Here is a 20838-nt window from a genome sequence, read left to right as displayed (position 1 = left end):
GTTTCATAATCAACCACATGCAGCACAAACAAGCAAAAATTTTCGAAAAGAGTGAAACAAGTTTGTTAAATGTAGTAGTTTGTTTATATGAATGAATTCTTTTTGTTAGTAAATATTTAAATTTAAAAAAAAATCTTGGCGATATTTTCCAGTTCTAAACACAAGTTTTTAAGATGTCAATTTATAATTGAGAAACTTACAGTGTTCAACGAAACGCTACTTTTAAACATTTTCAGCATTTACGAACTTAAATGCGTGTATGAAAGGTGTTGAGGAGGCTCATTAGCACCTATTTTCAAATTTTATTTTCATTTTAATTAGACTGGAATAAAACATCCTAAAATCTTTCTAAGATTTAAGAAATGTAAAAATTTTGGCTTCGGAAAATTTAAAAATAAATCTTTGATACAATTAAGAAGTAAACTAGCTCTATATTTTGAAACTTTCTATTTATTTCTTCTATTTAAAGAAGCGCCAACTATTGCAATTTATCCATAACTGAAGTTTCTTTTAGTCTAAATAACGATATTACAGCTTGGTATTATTTGCGATAATATTTTCCGAATAATCTGCTGAAAACAATTATCTTTTTTTTTCCCGTTTACAGCAAATATTCGAAAAAAGTATCAATTAAGTATTAAATATACATAATATCATTAATAGTAGGTATATACCTATATTGAATTAAGTAGTTAATTTGAAATTTACTTATGTTATACATATTATTTCATATGTTATATATGTTTAGGTTATATATATTATTGTATATTGTATATATTGTATATTACTGATATCTAGTTTAGAAAGTTGGCACTTCTTTATTTATTATTAGTTTTAATTCCTTGATTTTAAAAACCTTAAATTTTTGTTCCAATATATAAAAAAAAAGTAATTTCGGATTTGTGGTTTTAATGATACTATTGCACTTGTTCTCTAAAGAGCTTTTAAAGTGCTCTTCTGAGACCAAAGTTATGCAAATTAAGAATTTATAATTGTGTAAATCTATTACAATTGAGTTATTATTATATGCCTTCAGTATTTATAATTTATATTAGTCCTCTCAAATATGTTTTGTAATATGTGTTTTCCGAAATAGAAAGCTTCTAGAAAAAGTGATTGTTAGCTTAACATTCAAATCTGGAGTTTAAAATTACCCATAGACAAATAAAATCGGATTAGACTGTTACCCCAATCGTAAAAACCACCCTTCCTCTTAAAACAAACTTACCCTGAAAAATTATCTTTCCCCCTTTATCACATTAAATTAATCAAACCAGGCTCCGGGAATAATTAATTTTTTAGAAAGATTCAATGGTTTTCAAGTTTAGCGAAAATATTTTTTTAGAAGACATATTTTTTTGGTTGGTTTCGTTTAAATAATTTTATGTGGGTTAAACAAATGGAAAAGCTAATCTGAAAAAAAAAAAAAAATAAGCAAATAAATAAATTTAAAAAAAAAAAATTGACAGTTATTTTTCAATGTTCAACGATTTTATTAATTTTTTTTCTCTGCAACTAGTCAACTTATATATTTTTAAGTTGAGTTATAAATGTTGAACTTTATGAGTAACAAATTTACTTAATCGGTAAGTTTCGTCTATATTAAAATTGTAAGATTTTCTTTAAGAAAAATGAAGGAAAATAAAATTAAATAAAAGGAAGTAAATTTAAAATGAGTAAAATTAAAATTAGTAAAATTAAAAAGATTAAAATTAAATTGAGTGAAATTAAAATAAGTAAAATTAAATTGAGTAAAATTAAATTGAGTAAAATTAAATTGAGTAAAATTAAAATAAGTAAAATTAAATTGAGTAAAATTAAAATAAGTAAAATTAAAATTAAAACAAAGAAAAAGTAAAATTTACTCATGCGGAGCAAAATATAATGTAGGTAATTGAAAAGAATTTGTAACTGCGAAGAGTTTGGACAAAGTATAATTATTCTTTCAAATAAATATTTCATAAATTTAATTTCAATCTAATTGTTTTCAATCGAATTTTGAATTTAATAAAGAAATATTTTATTATGAAATCCCTATTTTTTTATACAGTTTCGGTTTAAATAGTTAAATACAAAACCAAAATTTGATGCCGGGGGATTATTGAACGTTTGTTTAAATTCCTCTTACATTTTTTATTAAATTTTTAATTTCAAAGACCCCAAACTAGTAAAGCAACTAAGTAAAGCAAGCTATAATATAAACTTGGAGAGTTTTGGTTATATCTTGAATTTTTATCTAAATTAAGACAAAATATTGAACAAAAAATTACAAGTTTTCAAAATAATTTCGTGCAAATTTTCATAATTTTTTCAATAAGGAGATTATTAAAAATGCAGCTTTTAAGTCTTAAAATTGTCTTTAAAGAAAATATTGATAAAATTATTTTATATTCAATTTTGTTGAAGTGAATATAAAAATAAATTTTAAAAATAACTTTAAAGCACTAATCTTTTTTTTTTATAAACGTGTTATTAAATACTCGTTGCATTATACAATCATAAATAAGTTTGTGAAAAATCAAAAAAAACTTCATTTTTATTTGTCTAGTGATTATCTCAGACAAAACATCTTGACACAGTAACATTTGTTAAAAAATATAGATTTTTTTTTTCCATCTTACTTTCGCGTTGAGTTCTACTAGCAATAATATATATGCGCAATGGAAGAAAAAACAGACCATCACTCGAATTTTACCTTGCTTTAACATTAAAGAAAATATTAATCGCCTATGAAATTTTTTAATGGAAATTATCAGAAAACAGAGTGTCAAAAAATTAAAAGAAACACGTATGAAAAGTTAAAAACATTTTTTTGTAATATTTTTAAAGAAATCACGAATGAATTTTCTGTCCATTTTATTTGGCACTCCCTAGCGATTGCTTAGTCCGCCCCTACCCAAACTCAGCTAGGTTTGGTGAAGAGACTTCCTGGTTGCCAATTGGCAATCATAGATGAGCAGTCTACCTATATTATTAGTCTATGAAAGAACTCTTCTGTATGTGTAGCTAACTTTATTTATTCTGTTTTGTGCTTTACATAAAACAGACAGAAATATTTTAAGTAAATGTGGATAATGGAATGTTTTTAATGCCTTCTGAGTTCAATGTTTCAAACAAATATGTATATAATGCAGTAAATATGTAAATAAGTTGATTGATCTAATGGTCAAAAAATTGATTATCAAACATTTTATCACATACGTCTAGAAAAAACGAATCAAAGAATTGCGATTTGTCTATAAAATTCGTATATTATTTTACAAATTAGTGATATTAACGTGTTGTGTTATCAACCGCAAACGGTTGCGCTTAGTGAAAGAAAATAAGCAGAAACAATTTTATAATCGCCAAATTTAAGAGAAAATAATTGTTGTCGATTGACTATCAAATTTACTAAATCGATAGTCATATGTCTACTTTTTACTCTTTAAAAATTGTTGTGCATTGTCTACTTTTTAAGTATTTCATTTATGATTTTAATATTAAATTCTTTTTACAGGTGAAACTAATGAATATTATAGATTTTTTTAGCTTATCGAAGTCGTTGTTTAGTGTTCTCTGATCTTATTCGTATGGATGAATGGCTTTTTGTTTGCATAGATGAAGAGAGCAAGAAATATTCGAAAAATTCTCCAAATTCGTCTTTTTGTAAGTTAGGTAAGTTTAACAATTGTAGAGTGATGAATTCATAATAATTTAAGACCCATTTACATAAAAACTAAATTAAATAAAAGGATATTTTATTTACTATTGAGTGAAATCCACTAGAATTCAGAAAAATGCAGTATTTTTGAAATGGTACAATACGCAAAATGAAAAGAAAAACTGAACTAATGGGCACATTTATACGTAGTATGACTCAATCTTAATGGCTCAAGGGTCAAATTTTTAATATGCTAATTAATTAGTGCAGATGATATTTCCAGTTACGAAATCTGATACAAAAACGCATTTTCTCTGAATAAACATTTAGTCCTCTACTGATTTGGATTCCTGACCCTTAAAATATGGGGGTGGGGATAGTCAGAATCAGGAAAATAATGTTTCAATAATTTGATCAGGAGAGCTGGCCGAAATTTGAACCCTGGAGCATTTATTTTAATTTTTGTGTATTTTGTCAGATCTCTTGAACTTTTTAAACAAAGTGAATAATTTTTGTACTCAATTATGCAATTCATTTATCCAAAGACAATTCCATGCAACAAAGTATTTTAAATAATTATTTATCATCTTATTTACTAATGTTTGATAAAAGTTTGAATCGTCAGGTATGCGAAGCTATACATAATTTTAAAGAAATAATTTTAAATTACCATGTAGAAAATTTCAACGAAATAGACAAATAGTTATAGAGAAATTTGAATTTGAATATAAATTTTTTTATTAAAAAAAAACGCGCACTGATTCACGTTTTGTAAACGGATCAGAATATTGACTCTTTATCATACAAATAAAACACGTAACTCAAACAATATCTACAGTCCAACTTTTCTTCAATCCTTTCGTTATTAAGTTCTTTCAACTCAAGCATTATCGCTATTCACCGTGATAAATATTGCAAAGCTGAAAAAGATTGCATGTTTTAAATATTTGAAGTACTAAAACAGAATCGTCAACAGTTTAATTTTTAACAAAGGCTAATGCATATCCCATAAGAAATATTCTTTTTTTAAACGTCTTTTCCCAACAAATGAATGAAATTTCTTGAATCATTTTTAGGAAGGGAGGTTAAAATTTCTCTCGAAGCCGCTATCCAAATTTTAGAACCCTTCTACGCAAACGATTCTGGATTTATAGGAGGAGCACACGGACACAAACACTTCCTTTTATTATTAATGTAATGTTCAAACTTGTTCACATTAATTATTACAATATGTACAATTACAGAAAGAAAATCGTAATGTCATTTGTTTATTTTTAGAATCAAGTCAGTAAATATAGCCAACCAATTAGTTAACAAACTTTTGAACTTTAACCACATGAAGCCGTATATGATCTCATTACCTTGGGACAATGAGGAAAACACTTGATTCTGCTCTTTAACGGAGCAGTTCGGTTAATCTGCAAATTATCTAGATAGAGATTTTCGATTCTGACATCTTAGTTTTCATAATGTTAGGAAATTTAAGAAAGGGGACAAAAATATTCCATTAAAATACAATCATTCTATTACTTTTACGACATTGATGTAATGATTTTAATATAATGATCTTTAATTTTCCCTCAGGATATCAAGAAAAATGAGCAAGAAGTCTTGTAAAGACCCATCTAACACTCATTAATAGTAAGGTAAGGTAACTACAGGTAAGTTTTACTAGCTTAAAAAATAGGAGGCTCCATGTATCCAAGAAATAGTATGATACTCTTCCTTGTAAAGGTAAGCTTACTAATAATTCTTAATTTTAAGGTAAGTTATTTATTTTTCCTGAATTTCTGCTACTTATGATATTTAAAGTAATCGTAAGAAGGCAGAGTGGCTGATCTAGTATTGCCGTTTTTCTTCGGGAAAAAAAGGCAACATTTTGTCCGGGTTTTTTTTTTCTTCTTTTTTTCGCCGTTTGGTACAATTTCGTTCGAGGGATCCCGTCTCACATCGCCGCTTGTTAAGTCGAAAAATTCATCATTACTACGTTTGCGTTACATGCAACGAAATTTGGTCGTTCCGTCATCTTACTGCGTTTGCGCTTTCATATCTTGGTTACTCTTTTTTCACAGTATTTTCCATTTCTTTTTAATTTTTCTTTTTGTTCTAAGACTTTTACCACTTTCTTTCTCTACTTTTCTTAAGTTTTTTTCCCATTGTGCTTTTTCCACGTTTTATTTTCTTCATTGTTTCTTTTCCAATTCTTTTTTTAGCTTTTTTTATAATTTGTTTTTATTGATGCATTTTAAAATTGTTTATCATTGTTTCTTTTCCATTTTCTTCCCATATGTTTTTCCTATATTTTTTTTTTTAATTTTTTCCATTTTTGTTCATTGCTTTCTAATTCTTTCCAATTTCTTTTTCTATTCTTCCATTGTGTTTTTCCGATTTTTTGCAGCGTTTATTTTCTATTTTATATTTGTTATCCATTTGCTATTTTCCATTCCTATTTTCCATTATTTCAGTGTTTTTTTTCCATTTTTTCCAGTGGGTTTTTTCCATTCTGTTTTGTTTCTATTTTTCCCTGGTGTTTTTCGGATTCTTTGCAGTGTTTATTTTCTATTTCCCATTTGTTATCCATTTGCTGTTTTCCATTCCTATTTTCCATTATTTCAGTGTTTTTTTCAATTTTTTTCCAGTGGGTTTTTTCCATTGTGTTTTTCCGAATCTTTGCAGTGCTTATTTTCTGTTTCCCATTTTTTTATTCATTTGCTTTTTTCCATTCGTATTTTCCATTATTTCAGTGTTTTTTTCTTTCTATTTTTTTGTTTAGGGTTTTTCTATTCTGTTTTTTTTCCATTTTTTCCATTGTGTTTTTCCAATCCTTTGCAGTGTTTGTTTTCTATTTCCCAATTGTTATCCATTTGCTACTTTTCATTCCTATTTTCCATTATTTCAGTGTTTTTTTTTCTATTTTTTTCCAGTGGGTTTTTTCCATTGTGTTTTTTTCCTACTTTTTGCATTGTGTTTTTCCAATTCTTTGCAGTATTTATTTTCTATTTCCCATTTTTTTTATTCATCTGCTTTTTTCCATTCGTATTTTCCATTATTTCAGTGTTTTTTTTTCTATTTTTTTGGTTTGGGTTTTTCCATTCTGTTTTTTCCATTGTGTTTTTCCAATTCTTTGCAGTGTTTATTTTCTATTTCCCATTTGTTATCCATTTGCTATTTTCCATTCGTATTCTCCATTATTTCAGTGTTTTTTTTTCTATTTTATTTCCAGTGGGTTTTTTCCATTCTGTTTTTTTTCTTCCATTTTTTCCATTCTGTTTTTCCGATTCTTTGCAGTGTTTATTTTCTATTTCCCATTTGTTATCCATTTGCTATTTTCCATTATTTCAGTTTTTTTTCTATTTTTTTGTTTTGGGTTTTTCCATTCTGTTTTTTTTCTTTCTATTTTTTCCATTGTGTTTTTCCAATCCTTAGCAGTGTTTATTTTCTATTTCCCATTTGTTATCCATTTGCTATTTTCCATTCGTATTTTCCATTATTTCAGTGTTTTTTTTCTATTTTTTTTCTTGTAGGTTTTTTCCATTCTGTTTTTTTTTCTATTTTTTCCATTGTGTTTTTCCGATTCTTTGCAGTAATTATTTTATATTTCCCATTTCGTATCCATTTGCTATTTTCCATTATTTCAGTGTTTTTTTCTATTTTTTTCCAGAGGGTTTTTTTCATTCTGTTTTTTTTTCTATTTTTTCCATTGTGTTTTTCCGATTCTTTGCAGTGTTTATTTTCTATTTCCCAATTGTTATCCATTTGCTATTTTCCATTCGTATTTTTCATTATTTCAGTTTTTTTTCCATTTTTTTCCATTCGATTTTTTTTTCTATTTTTTCCATTGTGTTTTTCCAATTCTTTGCAGTGTTTATTTTCTATTTCCCATTTTTTTTATTCATTTGCTTTTTTCCATTCGTATTTTCCATTATTTCAATGTTTTTTTTCTATTTTTTTGTTTTTGTTTTTCCATTCCGTTTTTTTTCTATTTTTTCCGTTGTGTTTTTCCTATCTTTAGCAGCGTTTATTTTCTATATCCTATTTGTTATCCATTTGCTATTTTCCATTTGTATTTTCCATTATTTCAGTGTTTTTTTTCTATTTTTTTCCAGTGGGTTTTTTCCATTCTGTTTTTATTCTATTTTTTCCATTGTGTTTTTCCGATTCTTTGCAGTAACTATTTTCTATTTCCCATTTCGTATCCATTAGCTATTTTTCATTATTTCAGTGTTTTTTCCATTTTTTTCCTGTGGGTTTTTTCCATTCTGTTTCTTTTTTCTATTTTTTCCATTGTGTTTTTCCGATTCTTTGCAGTGTTTATTTTCTATTTCCCATTTCGTATCCATTTGCTATTTTCCATTATTTCAGTGTTTTTTTCTATTTTTTTCCAGTGGGTTTTTTCCATTGGGTTTTTCGATTCTTTGCAGTGTTTATTTTCTATTTCCCATTTTTATTCATTTGCTTTTTTCCATTCGTATTTTCCATTATTTCAGTGTTTATTTTCCATTTTTTTGTTTTCGGTTTTTCCATTCTGTTATTTTTCTTTTTTTTCCGTTGTGTTTTTCCAATCCTTAGCAGTGTTTATTTTCTATTTCCAATTTGTTATCCATTTGCTATTTTCCATTCGTATTTTCCATTATTTCAGTTTTTTTTCCATTTTTTTCCTGTGGGTTTTTTCCATTCTGTGTTTTTTTCTATTTTTTCCATTGTGTTTTTCCAATTCTTTGCAGTTTTTATTTTCTATTTCCCATTTGTTATCCATTTGCTATTTTCCATTCGTATTTTCCATTATTTCAGTGTTTTTTTTCTTTTTTTTTTCCTGTGAGTTTTTCCCATTCTGTTTTTTTCTTCTTTTTTTTCCATTGTGTTTTTCCAATTCTTAGCAGTTTTTAGTTTCTATTTTCTATTATTAAACTTATTATATTTCAGCTTTTCAGGATTTGCTCAATTATCCCACATAAATGAATAAGTGTGACTTATTGGAATCAGCCAGATTAATTCCAGCATTGCCTGACTCCTTTTCGCGAAGCAGCATAAGAGGAATGGCAGCTTTTGAAAGATAAGGACTGTAAGTAGAAAGTTCCATCCTTATTTTTCTGTCTTAACTGTTTTATGCATTGTAATTTTTTAATTTTACGCACCAGTCATGGAACAGTTTTTTTTAATAACTTATTGGGGATTCTAACTCTCTTAAGATCTCCCAAAAGACGCCCTCCTTAAAAGCATCATCCTTAGTGCAAAAGGATTTTCACCTCCCCCCCCCCCGTCTACTTTTTAAAGAAGAAATTATTTTTAAAAATGATCACAATCAGAATTTTTGAACTCCATATAAATTCTATTAGTATTTTTTACCATTTTAAATGGATAGTTTCTCCAGTAAAATATTTGGTTTCTATATTTTATTACTTTAATTTTATTTATTCATGCCAGTGAAAGATTTTAACTTATTACTTATTAATTTATTATTTAACCTAACAATGTTGGTAGGTTATAATAAACTATAACGAAATAATTTCCATTTGCCTATTTGCAGGTTAACTTCACTCAACTTCTGCTTCAAAACGTTTTAGAAAATCGTTATCTCGCTCCCGCACCCCAAAAATTTTCTTTAACTCAAACAAAAGTAATGACCAAAATAGGTTTTAGATCATTTTTAGCCCAATTTAGAAAGTCATTTGGCCAACAAAAACTTTCGATAAATCACCCAACAAAAAAGTCTGACTAAGACAAGATTTTCAACCAGAAGTTGTAATTTCGTCTCTTGAAAATCATGAATTTATCGTAAATTTTCGTAAGTGCATTCGTCTGAAAGAGTTACGTTAGAGCAGTGGTTCCCAAGCTTTTTTGACCCATGGACCCCTTTTTATAGTCAAAACTTGCCCATGGACCCCCAAGTGAAAAACTTCATATATGTACGGTGTAAAAATTACAAATTAAAAAAAAAGAAACTTTTTGTTGGAGAACTATTTATTGAAATTATATCTTTTGTAATAAAAAAATTAAAATAAAAAAATTAATGACTTGGATGAACTTGATGAGATTTTAAGAGTGTATTTATATCCGGCTCAATGTTTGTGAGCACTGATTTCAAATCATTTATTTATTATTTTTTTTTGTGATGGGGATTATTACGGCACTGAAACTGAGAGAACAATATCCTCTTCCCAAGTTTTGTTTATACAGAAAAAGTTGTGCAACAAACGCAGTTTTACGATTTTACTTTTGATTAAAATTAATTGTTCATCTTATAGTTTCAAATTAGTTTCGTTAAGTTTGGCAAATGTACTGAAAATAGCCAGTAAACCTCGGTATCTTTCTACCATTGCCGGAGTACCGTCAGTAGCTACAGAAAAGATATTAGTCAAGGGTATAGCTTTTAATTCAGTCAATAGCGTTTCATCTTTCGCATCGCTTTCCAAACATTTAGCAAATAACAATTCCTGGTAAAATTTTTATTCTTTCATAAATCTTACATGAGCTAAAAGTGAAAGTTTCGTTTCCAGGATAAGTGGACTCGTCAAGCTGAATAGAAAATTCAGATATTTTTAAGTACTCACATAAGGAATTTTCTAGACACTGAGATATTTTGTCAGTCCTTGTTTGTACATTATTATTGCTCCCTGGAATTCTTTTTTACAATATTAAAAGCTGGTTTGTGCAACCCGGTGAGTATTATCTCACTTACAGATAGTAAAATAAGTTCTTCAATAGTGTTAGGCTTTCCGGATTTTGAAATCATGTAATATGTAGAAACATGTGAAACTATGAAAAACATGCAATCCATCGTCACCTCGCTTAGATGTTGTCCCAATAAATTGTTGCAGTGAAGATGTTTTCAGATATTTTTCTTTGACTGTTTGAAAAATAATTAAATCTTTATCTTTTTTGTCACTATGGAGTTTTATCAATTCTTCGTTAAGCTTGGAATGTTTTATTGAATCACTTGTTATAGTTTTATTACATAGAAGACACATAGGTAAAATACTATTTCCTGGTGAAGAAATATAGATATACTTCAAATATTCCACACTGTATTTTCGGTGTTTTTGTTTCAACTCATTCATACCGTTATCTCTTACAAAGGGAACAAAAGATATAAGAAAATTTGTAAATCAACTGTTTAATTTGTAACAAACCACTGTTAACAATTATAAGCACCCACCATTATTTATTGTTTACTTAGGATATAAAAATCGCTACTATTTTATTTATCTTAATTTCCATAATAATAAAGACCAATCACAATGTTATTATTTCATATAAAGCCTCACGCGGACCCCCTGACGTTGTTCAGGGATCCCTAAATCAGTTTTTTTTCCACGGATCCCCTGACTGGTACCACAGACCTCTGGGGTTCCATATTGACTACTTTGGGGAACACTGCGTTAGAAAGTTATAAATCTAAGTTGAAAATTTTTGAAGTTGTTCATCAATGATATTGTATTTTAAAAAAGTTGATTACAAATTAGGTATAAGAAAGTTACTAGGCTGAAAGAGCAAAGATATTGAAAAGAATATTGGTAGGAGTTCAGCCACTCTATGCGTACATTTGTGGTGCATGTCTATGGGTTTACTCATCCAAAATTTTTTTCCCCGGACTGTTACCAAAAATGAATGGGAAACTTTATCTGATTTCTGAACAAATAACCACAAGTTTGAATTTGAGCTCGGAATGTTTGCATAATTTAGTAACTCGTTCGTCCAAAACAACATTTTCGTTAGCCCACCCACCAAAATAAGTCACGTCTTAAAAAAGTTTTAGCCAATTTCTGACTAAAAAAAAACCAAGTTTGAATTTTGCCTTAAACGTTAACCTATTGTAAGCCCATTTAAACCTAAATTTTACCCATTCTCCAAAACTTGAATTTTGCCTCGAAAACTAAGCCCTATATTTGGACGTTGTTAGCCCTCATTTGCCCACCAAATATCTACTCTCACATCCCTCTTATAAAAAGTCTTACTCAAAGAGCTACAATTTATTATGAAAACACAGATTTAAATTTTGCCATTAGCCCACTTGTAGTAACTTATTATCCTATCAAAACTTATCATTAGCATCCTCATTATTAAACTAATAAAGTATTAACCGAAAAAAGTTTTGCGATTTTTTTTACCTTATAACATGTTTAAATATTGCATCGGAATTCGAATTCATTATAGAAAATCCTTAACCAAACCTTTATCTCTTCAGAAATACTTTTGGCCGGGCCTATCCTCTCACAGAAATTCCATCCTGCGTGTGGGGCAAAGGTCATATCAACGGATATAATCCATCAATGTGTCAAAGGGGGAAATGTATTGTTACCCAGGTTAAAATGTTTGATTGTTTTCCATTGATGGACCAACATAATTATGATGGCATCCATCCATAATTCCATCGTGAAACATATTTTTGATGGTAACCAACAAAAGTAACCAGCATCCTAATGTATGAATTCGGACTGATTTATGATGGTCCAACATAAGAATAGCAACTTGTTTCGATTGTTTTTTATGCTAAACCATCACGAATTTCCATCATGGTATCTTGGAAATCAAATGTTGGAGCGATCATGTACCACTATCATCCTAATGTTGGAATTTGGACTGGTTTATGATCGCCCAACATAAAAAAACAAAAAAAACAAATTGTTCTGATGGTATATTCCTGCGAACCAACAAGAATTCTAATTAAAGCATCATGTAAATGTTTAGTTGGAACCATCATGAACCATCAAAGACCATCATGAATTGTTGGTCCATAAGAGTTAAGCCTCTCTTGATGGTTAACCCTCATAGTATTAAAGTAGCATTTTCTATCATGGAATGTTTGGAAGGAAGTTTGTTAGCATATCCGAAACAAGGAAGAATCAATGGAAAATGTTGGATGATAATTACCATCAAATGATGTCGACTATCATGAATAGCACTGAAACTAGCAAAAATCATCAAAATGATTTGATGGGACCATCAAGAATTTTGACTTGGGGTATGAAGGACATGGGGATTTTTGAAGAACAGACTCCCGAATATTGACTAATGTTCGCCTCTAAACATTTGGCGAATGAATCAGGTTTAAAATTAGAATTCTAGCAACCCTATATAGCTACAGCAACCCTTAAAGATTTTACCACCACGTGTAGTCAATATTAGTAACCTCGCGTAGTTAATATTGTAATAAAATAGAGTAGATAACTTTCCATAATTCGAAGTTCGACAAAAAAATTCTAGAACATATTAAACATCTCTAATACTTCGATTCGAACTTAAAAACTAATTGAGTCCCGCAGTGAACTGATCGTTAAGACACGGTTCCCAACAGATCACCGAAGTCAAGCTTCACTTGCTGCGGTCAAGGTGCGGGTGGGTGACCACTTGGGTTAGTCTGTGTAGGGACCGAAGGGTGTGCGTTATGGGTCCTCGTTAAACTGTTCCACCGTAAAGTGCTTGACTTCGAGTGCAGGTCGTCGGGCCACCGAAGCGGTGGTGCCATCCCCTCGACAGAGGATCAAAATTGTGATGGCATGTCTTCAGATCATCCTCAGGGATGTTTCCCAAACCGTCGCTAATTGCCCATTGTGCAAATTCTAGTTCGACGTAAATGAACTACAACAACAACAATAAAAAAATAGAGACCGCTTGTATTTGTATCCATGCAATAATTTACACAATGAATGAACCACCATCAAAGTAATGGCATCCCTGGTCAAAATTCTTGATGGTTCCATCAAAACAATTTGATGGCTTATGTTGGTTTCAGTGCGATTCATGATGGTACAACATCATTTGACGGTCACAACAACTTTTTCTAATATGTGTTCATGGTTTTTCATATGCCAACAAACTTCCATTTTTTTCATGACGGAAAATGCTACTTTAATGCTTTGATGGTTGAAGAGAAGTTTGATTCTCATTGACCTACCATCTGTGATGATCCATGATATTTCCAATTATATATTTTTATGATGGTTTAGTGGGAATTATTGTTGGTTCTCAGGAATATACCATCAAAACAGTTTTTTTTAATTGTGACCCATCATAAATTAGTCAGAATTCTTACATTGGGATGATGGTTGTTCATAATAGTTTCAACATTTGATTTCTAGGATACTATGATGGAAATTCATGATGGTCCATAATTTCTATGATGATTTAACGAAAATTCTTGTTGGTTCAGGAGGAATATTACTATCTAAACATTTTTCTTTTTATGTTGGGCCATCATATATAAGCCCGACTTTTTACATTGGTTACTTATGTAGGTTACTATAAAAAAATATAATGGTTCATGATGGAATTATTAATGCGTATATTAAAGACTATGTTGATCCATCAATGGAGAGCTATTAAAAATTTTGACTTGGGGAAGGTTGAATTTAGTAGTTTCGCAGCTATCGTTTCTTATGATTTTAAAATGATTGGTTACTATCAAAAACCAAAAGAATAAATAAAGAAAAACAATTAAAAATAATGAAAAATATGACAGTCGAAGCTTACGTAGTCCAGCCCCGGAAGTCGTAATTGCAAAACCTTTTCGATCGACAAATGTCTAAGTTGCTCTCTCTGAACCCAACTCCCTGGATTTTGCCAAAGTCCAGGTAGAGAAAATACAATAAAATTACAAAAACAAAATACAAAAGTACAAAATCTAAACTAATACATAAGAATGCAATGTACAAAAACTTACTTGAAAATAAATCCCAAAACTAAAGTACACAATTGACTACCAAGCATCAACTAATTTGAAATAAACGAAAAAACAACGCTCCCAAATTTAATGCGTCGAAGGAATTAAAAAGTCGCCCTCATTATTGAAAGAAATGCTTGACCGAGGCAACTCTGTCAAGACTTCATCATGCCCTATTAAAAGAAAAAACGAAACTAATAGTTTTAAATCTTTTTTTTAAATTTTATATTAAATATTTCAGAAATTAAAAGTAAAACCAAATTTTACTATAATCAATAATTTTTTATTATAAAGGAAATCAAATGTTAATTTTCCAAATTTTTCAAAAAATTACTTGTTGCCTCTTGAAAGCTCCCAACATGATTGCTAATTTTATAAGATTGAGAAAAAAGTAAATGTTTGAAAATTTTACTGCATAAATTAGTTTTAAAATTACTGAAAAAAACGAACTCTAAAGCCAACCTTTCATTATAAACACCAATTTTAATTTATTTATTAACAATATCGAATTTAAAATCTAAATATTCAACATTTAAGCAATTTTCAGTAGTCTGCTTCAAAACCAAATCCTTAAGATATATATTAAAAATGAAATCATAATTATCACAATTAAATAAAATTGAATCATTAATATACCTAAAAGTCTTAAAATCATTAAACTCAAAAAATTTGGCTTCAAAAAAAGTAAAAAAATATTAGCAAAAGCTCCAGAAAAAGAACTACCTTGTGAAGTCCCTATATTATGTTTATAAAAATCAAGGCCGTAAAAGGAACATCTTCAAAAAGATTAAATTTACAAATTTCTAACTAATAAGATTTATCAATATTTTCATTAAATAAATATTTATCATAAATGCAACTGCAAATATCAAATATTTATGCATGAGGTATACTGGTATAAAGGTTTTCAAAATTAAAAGTATTAATATATATGAAACCACGTTTTTGTTAATAAAATTCCAAACATCAACGTTACTAAACAATACTTTTCTCACCTTTCACTTTAAGCAAAATAGTTTTAAGAATATTAAACTTTTTACTGATACTAGAATTATAAAAATTTTTACCACACGCAATAAATTTAAATTTTACTGGATTTTTATGAAATTTAGCAATAGGAAATAAATATGGAAAAGTAAATCTATTCAATTTAAATTTTAATTTTTTACTAAAAGCAAAAATCCTTTTCTCAATAAATTTTTTTATCTTCCCTTAATTTGAAATAAGTATTATTAGCATTATATATCCTCCAATACTTAATTTTTTAAAAATTTTTTTTCGCATGATACAAAAGTTATTAGATGCTTTATCAACAACTGTAATAATAAGCTTATTCTTAAGCATTTTTATCTCTTCAAACAAATCATAATTGATAACGGTACCACTAGGATAAAAACAAAATTTGGAATTAAATGAATAATATTTAACTTTTTCCACAATTTCTGTCTTCCATTCTATTCTGTAAAACACTCAACGGGCCAATGATATTTCCTAGAAATTTCAGCAATAAAGAAATCAGGATATCTTTTAACCGATAAAATAAAATCCTCATTTTTCATTTTAAACCTTGTTCTGAATTTTGAACCTCTACTCAAAATACTAATCGAATCTTGATCTCCAACGATCTCTAAATTTCCGGTAATAACATAACCATAATCTTCATCAATATATTGAGAAAATTCGTCTTTATTGCAAAAACAATCAGACGTTGAAATATAATTTAAATTCCGACTTAAATTATGATTACATACCTTTTTTCTAACAGTAAAGGAATATTTATAAGCACTTTAACTTGTTTTAAAGGGACAGCAGACAGAGAAACAATGAAAAACCTGTGATGTCCTAGCAATTTCAAATTTTTAATCATGAAAGTTAATAGTACAAAAAACCTTCTGAACAATTAAAACTTTTCCAAAAAGCATGTCAGTTTTATCAACACCAAGTTTTGATTTAACCAAATCCAAAACAATGTAGTTCAGTATCAAATTTTATTTTATTCCCAAATTTAAAAAAGAAATTTTTAAGAATTTTATCTTTAAATCCCAAAATATATTTCCTGGTAATAAAAGTATTAGTCAGGTTAACACAAAAATTAAAAATTCTCAAAAATTCATCAAAATTAATAGATTTATTAACCTTTTTACCCTTACCTTTTTTATATCTATACTTTGAATAAAAAGATCTAAGAAAATTAAAAACTTAAATTTATCATAAATACAAAAATCATCAATATTAATAGTACTTTCCCCACTTACTATTCAAACCTTAATTTACTATTCAAACCTTAAGGAAAAAGAGTTTTAATACTGCTAATATAAATATTTTCTAAATCAAGCCTATTATCTACATTTTCCATAAAATCCAAAATAAAAAGTAACAATATCAAAATTATGAAATTGAAAATGTAAAATTTAATTATCTGAAGTACCATTATTATTAAAATTTTTTATAACAAATCAGTGAGAATTAATTTTCTTATGAAATTCTAAACTAGTTTGTGCAATATAACACAAATTGCAACAATTACATTGAATTAAATAAATTATAGTAAAGAATTTACAAGAAAAATACATAGGAAAAGCAATCAATTTGTGAATTTTCAGCAAAAGAACAAGATTTGCAATTTTTATTTTTACATTTTTTTAAACTTTTTAAATTTTTAAATATTTTTTATTTATTTAAACTCAAAATTTGACTTAGTATCTTTTTATCCAAAGTAATCTCCAAGTCAAGATTAACATCAGTGCTCCTAGTTTTGGCGCGCGAAGAGTCATGCGCTATGAAATAATTATGAATAGTACTTTGCATAAAATTAAATTTAACCTAAACAGCAAAGAATCAATTCGACAAAAATTAACTCAAAACCTAGACCAGGGTTTCTTAACCTGTGGCTCATGGTCCCCTTAGGGGTCCATGGGTCATATTTTGGGGGTCCACCGACTACTACTAATTTTAAAACGTTGGGAACAATAATATTTAAATAACATTGATCTTTTTTTCTTTCTAAAAGGTGAAAATACATACATATTTGAAACTAGGTGATCGAGATACCCCAAATTTAGTACGGACTGCAACCAGCCCTCTAATATCCCTGTCATATTTTTAACATCCTCCACTAACCGGCTTTCAGTTTACACCATCAGGGGTAACCCCCTAATGACGTCCGCTGTACTATTTTTATTATCCCCTATCAAGCTGCATACATTTGATACCCTGTTCAGGTTACCAGATTTAGAATTTTTTACTAAGAAGAAAGCCCAGTTTTTGAAATCTGGAACATTAGACAAACTTGGATTTTGTATTCCACAAAACCTCTGGTTGAGGCATCTCTCAAAGTTGCATATCATATTGCTAAAAGTAAGAAACCGCATACTATTGGAGAGACGTTAATTAAGCCATGTGCGCTGGAGATGGTTGAATTAGTTTGTAGATTGGAACAGAGAAAAAAAAACTTGAGGCAATTTCATTTTCAAATGATGTGACACATTCAAGAATAGTTGAAATTTCTTGCAATATCTTGCAAAAGATCATCGATGAATTGATTTTGTATTCCACAAAACCTCTGGTTGAGGCATCTCTCAAAGTTGCATATCATATTGCTAAAAGTAAGAAACCGCATACTATTGGAGAGACGTTAATTAAGCCATGTGCGCTGGAGATGGTTGAATTAGTTTGTAGATTGGAACAGAGAAAAAAAACTTGAGGCAATTTCATTTTCAAATGATGTGACACATTCAAGAATAGTTGAAATTTCTTGCAATATCTTGCAAAAGATCATCGATGAATTGAAAGTATCGCCATTTCCCTTTAGTATGTAACTGGATGAAACTACAGACATCTCGAACAGTAGTCAACTTCTTTTTTTTTGTTCGTTACGTTTCTCTTGATACTATCGAAGAAGAATTCTTATTTTGTGAGTCTTTTTTGCAAAATACAAAGGCAGTTAAGGTTTAGCAATGTTAAATGTTTTCTTTACCAAGCAAGACTTTGGCTGAAAGGAAAAACTTCATTCACTTCGTACAGATGGAGCACCTGTGATGCTTGGCAATAAATCTGGTTTTGCCCTGTTGGTAAAAAAAAAAGTCTTCTAATGTTCTTGTTACTCATTGTTTTTTACATAAACATGCGCTGACTACAAAAACTCTTCCAACCAGCTTAAAAGAAGCATTTTCAAAAGTTATTAAACTGTGAATTTTATTAGACGTAGAGCTCTTAATCATCGTCTCTTTAAAACGCTGTGTCAAAAAATGAACGCAGAACATGAGGTACTTCTGTACCACACGGAATTGCGCTGGCTGTCACGAGGGCAGGTTTTGAAACAATTTTTCATTTTGAAGACCGAATTATCACTTGTTCTAGAAGAAAAAGATAACTCATTTTTCGTATATTTAAAAAAAAAAAATTATCTATAAATTGGCGTACTTGGCAGATAATTTTAACCACATGAACAATATAAGTCTTTTAATTCAAGGACCCGATATCACCATTATGGATGCAACTGAGAAATTACAAGCATTCTAGTTAATTAGCAAATTACAAGATGCCACTTTGAAAAAAATAGAATTCAAAATGAGATATATGCAAACTTTTAAATGTTGGACGAAGTGCTTTCTGAAAATGGATCTTGGCAAGATAATTTGTTACTGATTAACTTAAAAAATAAAATCTGTGAATACCTGGAAGTACTTCAAGTTTCATTGAAAAAATATTTTAATTTGGATGAGATAAATATAAAAGATGAGTTGTGGATTCCTCATCCTTTTCTTTGTGATATTGACTGTATCGATGATATGAACCTTGCCAAAGATGAGCTTATTGATCTTAGAACTAAGTCCTTGCTAAAAATGGATTTCGATTCGAAAACACTCGGAGAGTTCTGGTCTTCTGTGAAAGAAGCCTACCCATTGCTTGTAAAGCGAGCTATTTCAGCTATAATTCCGTTAGTTACTGTGTATCTTAACGAAGCTGGACTTTCCACAGTTGTGACACTAAAAACAAAACATCGTTATCGATTGAATGTTGACATGTTATGTGCGTTGCTTTGTCGGAAACCATCTCTCTATTCAATTTATTAATTAGGGAAAAGCAGCAACAACCTTCAGGCTAAAAATTTTAATTTTAAATATTTTGTATACTATTGAAATAATAAAATTAAATGCTAAAATAAATTAAATACTAAAAATTGATGCTTTTTGCAATTTTTTTTCTCAGGGGGGTGGCCCGTGACTTCTTAAAAATTTTTAAAAGGGTTCCATTGTATCAAAAAGATTAAGAAACACTGACCTAGACAAAGAGCAAAACCCCCATGACTTTTAAAGATTAAAACCTTTGATACTTTAAAAATACTTTAAAGTGTTGTTTTTAATTGCTTTATTATTTTGATTTCTTATTATGGTTACTATCAATACAGTAATCATATCATGGAATTTTTGAATTTAGAATTGGGGGATCATTTACCAATTTACAATTTATTTTTTCTCTTCATTTATTTTTTTCTTTCATATTATTAAAATCCTACTTTTATGTAATTTGACTTAGAAATTCTTGAAATATATTAAAAATCTTAATCAAATATGATGTCTATTACAAAGGAATACTGACTAACTGATGCTGTTTATTTTTTTAATGCAATATTACTATAGGAATTTTCTATATATTGATATTAATCTATTAGGAATTGCTTAGTGTTCTAATAATTAAATTTTGTTAAAAACTTTAAAGACTTTGTTCTAAATAAAACAACTATGAAAAATAGTATCTAGTTAGTGTATTGTTGTGTACTATAACGACCACAATTTCCAGATTGCGGCTAGCCCCCAGATTTTAAAAGTAAGAAATCCATTTCTGTAAAAGAAATTCATTTTCATTTCGAGAAAGTACGTTTTAGAGTTTGATTTAGTAACTTAATAGTTAGCACTAATTACTAATTAATAGTTAGCATTACTTAATTAGCGAAGTTGAAGTCACCCATTATGATTGGAACTCTTAATCGAAAACCAATGAGATAGATACTTACTTCGTGAAAATCCGATCATTAGAGCGAAAGCTATTCAGGTTGTATTTTTGCGCAAGGTACACATATCTGTTTAAGTCGTTCTTATGTAGAGGTGGATAAATTTATTACTACACTTTTAGCGTACCATAGGGTGTTAATTTTTTTTCCCTTTCCTAATTTATTGTCAAACGCCCGGTGGCTGAATGGTAGCGCTTCGCGCTCTTGTGCCACAGGTCCTGGGCTCGATCCTCGGGCCGAGCAAGGTCGAGACAGCCTTTCATTCCTTCAGTGGGTCGGTAAAATGAGTACCAAGCAGGCTTGGGAACTAAACACTGGGGGTTCCGCATTCGGCTGACCACCTAACCGGAACATCTGCTCCTGCACACCAGAGCCTAAGGTCAGGAAAACTGAGATGGGCACCTTAGGCCTTGGCCCTCTATGGGCTGTCATGCCACTGAGTTTAGTTTTTAATTTATTGTCAATCCCACAAACCTCAAAAAGTTTAAACTTCATTTATATGTTTGAGAAATCGCACGATCT

This window comes from Parasteatoda tepidariorum, chromosome 7 (genome assembly GCF_982258835.1).
Source record: "Parasteatoda tepidariorum strain Cologne lab strain chromosome 7, Ptep-v5.0, whole genome shotgun sequence".
Classification (NCBI taxonomy): domain Eukaryota; kingdom Metazoa; phylum Arthropoda; class Arachnida; order Araneae; family Theridiidae; genus Parasteatoda; species Parasteatoda tepidariorum.
Note: the sequence above shows the minus strand (reverse complement) of the source record.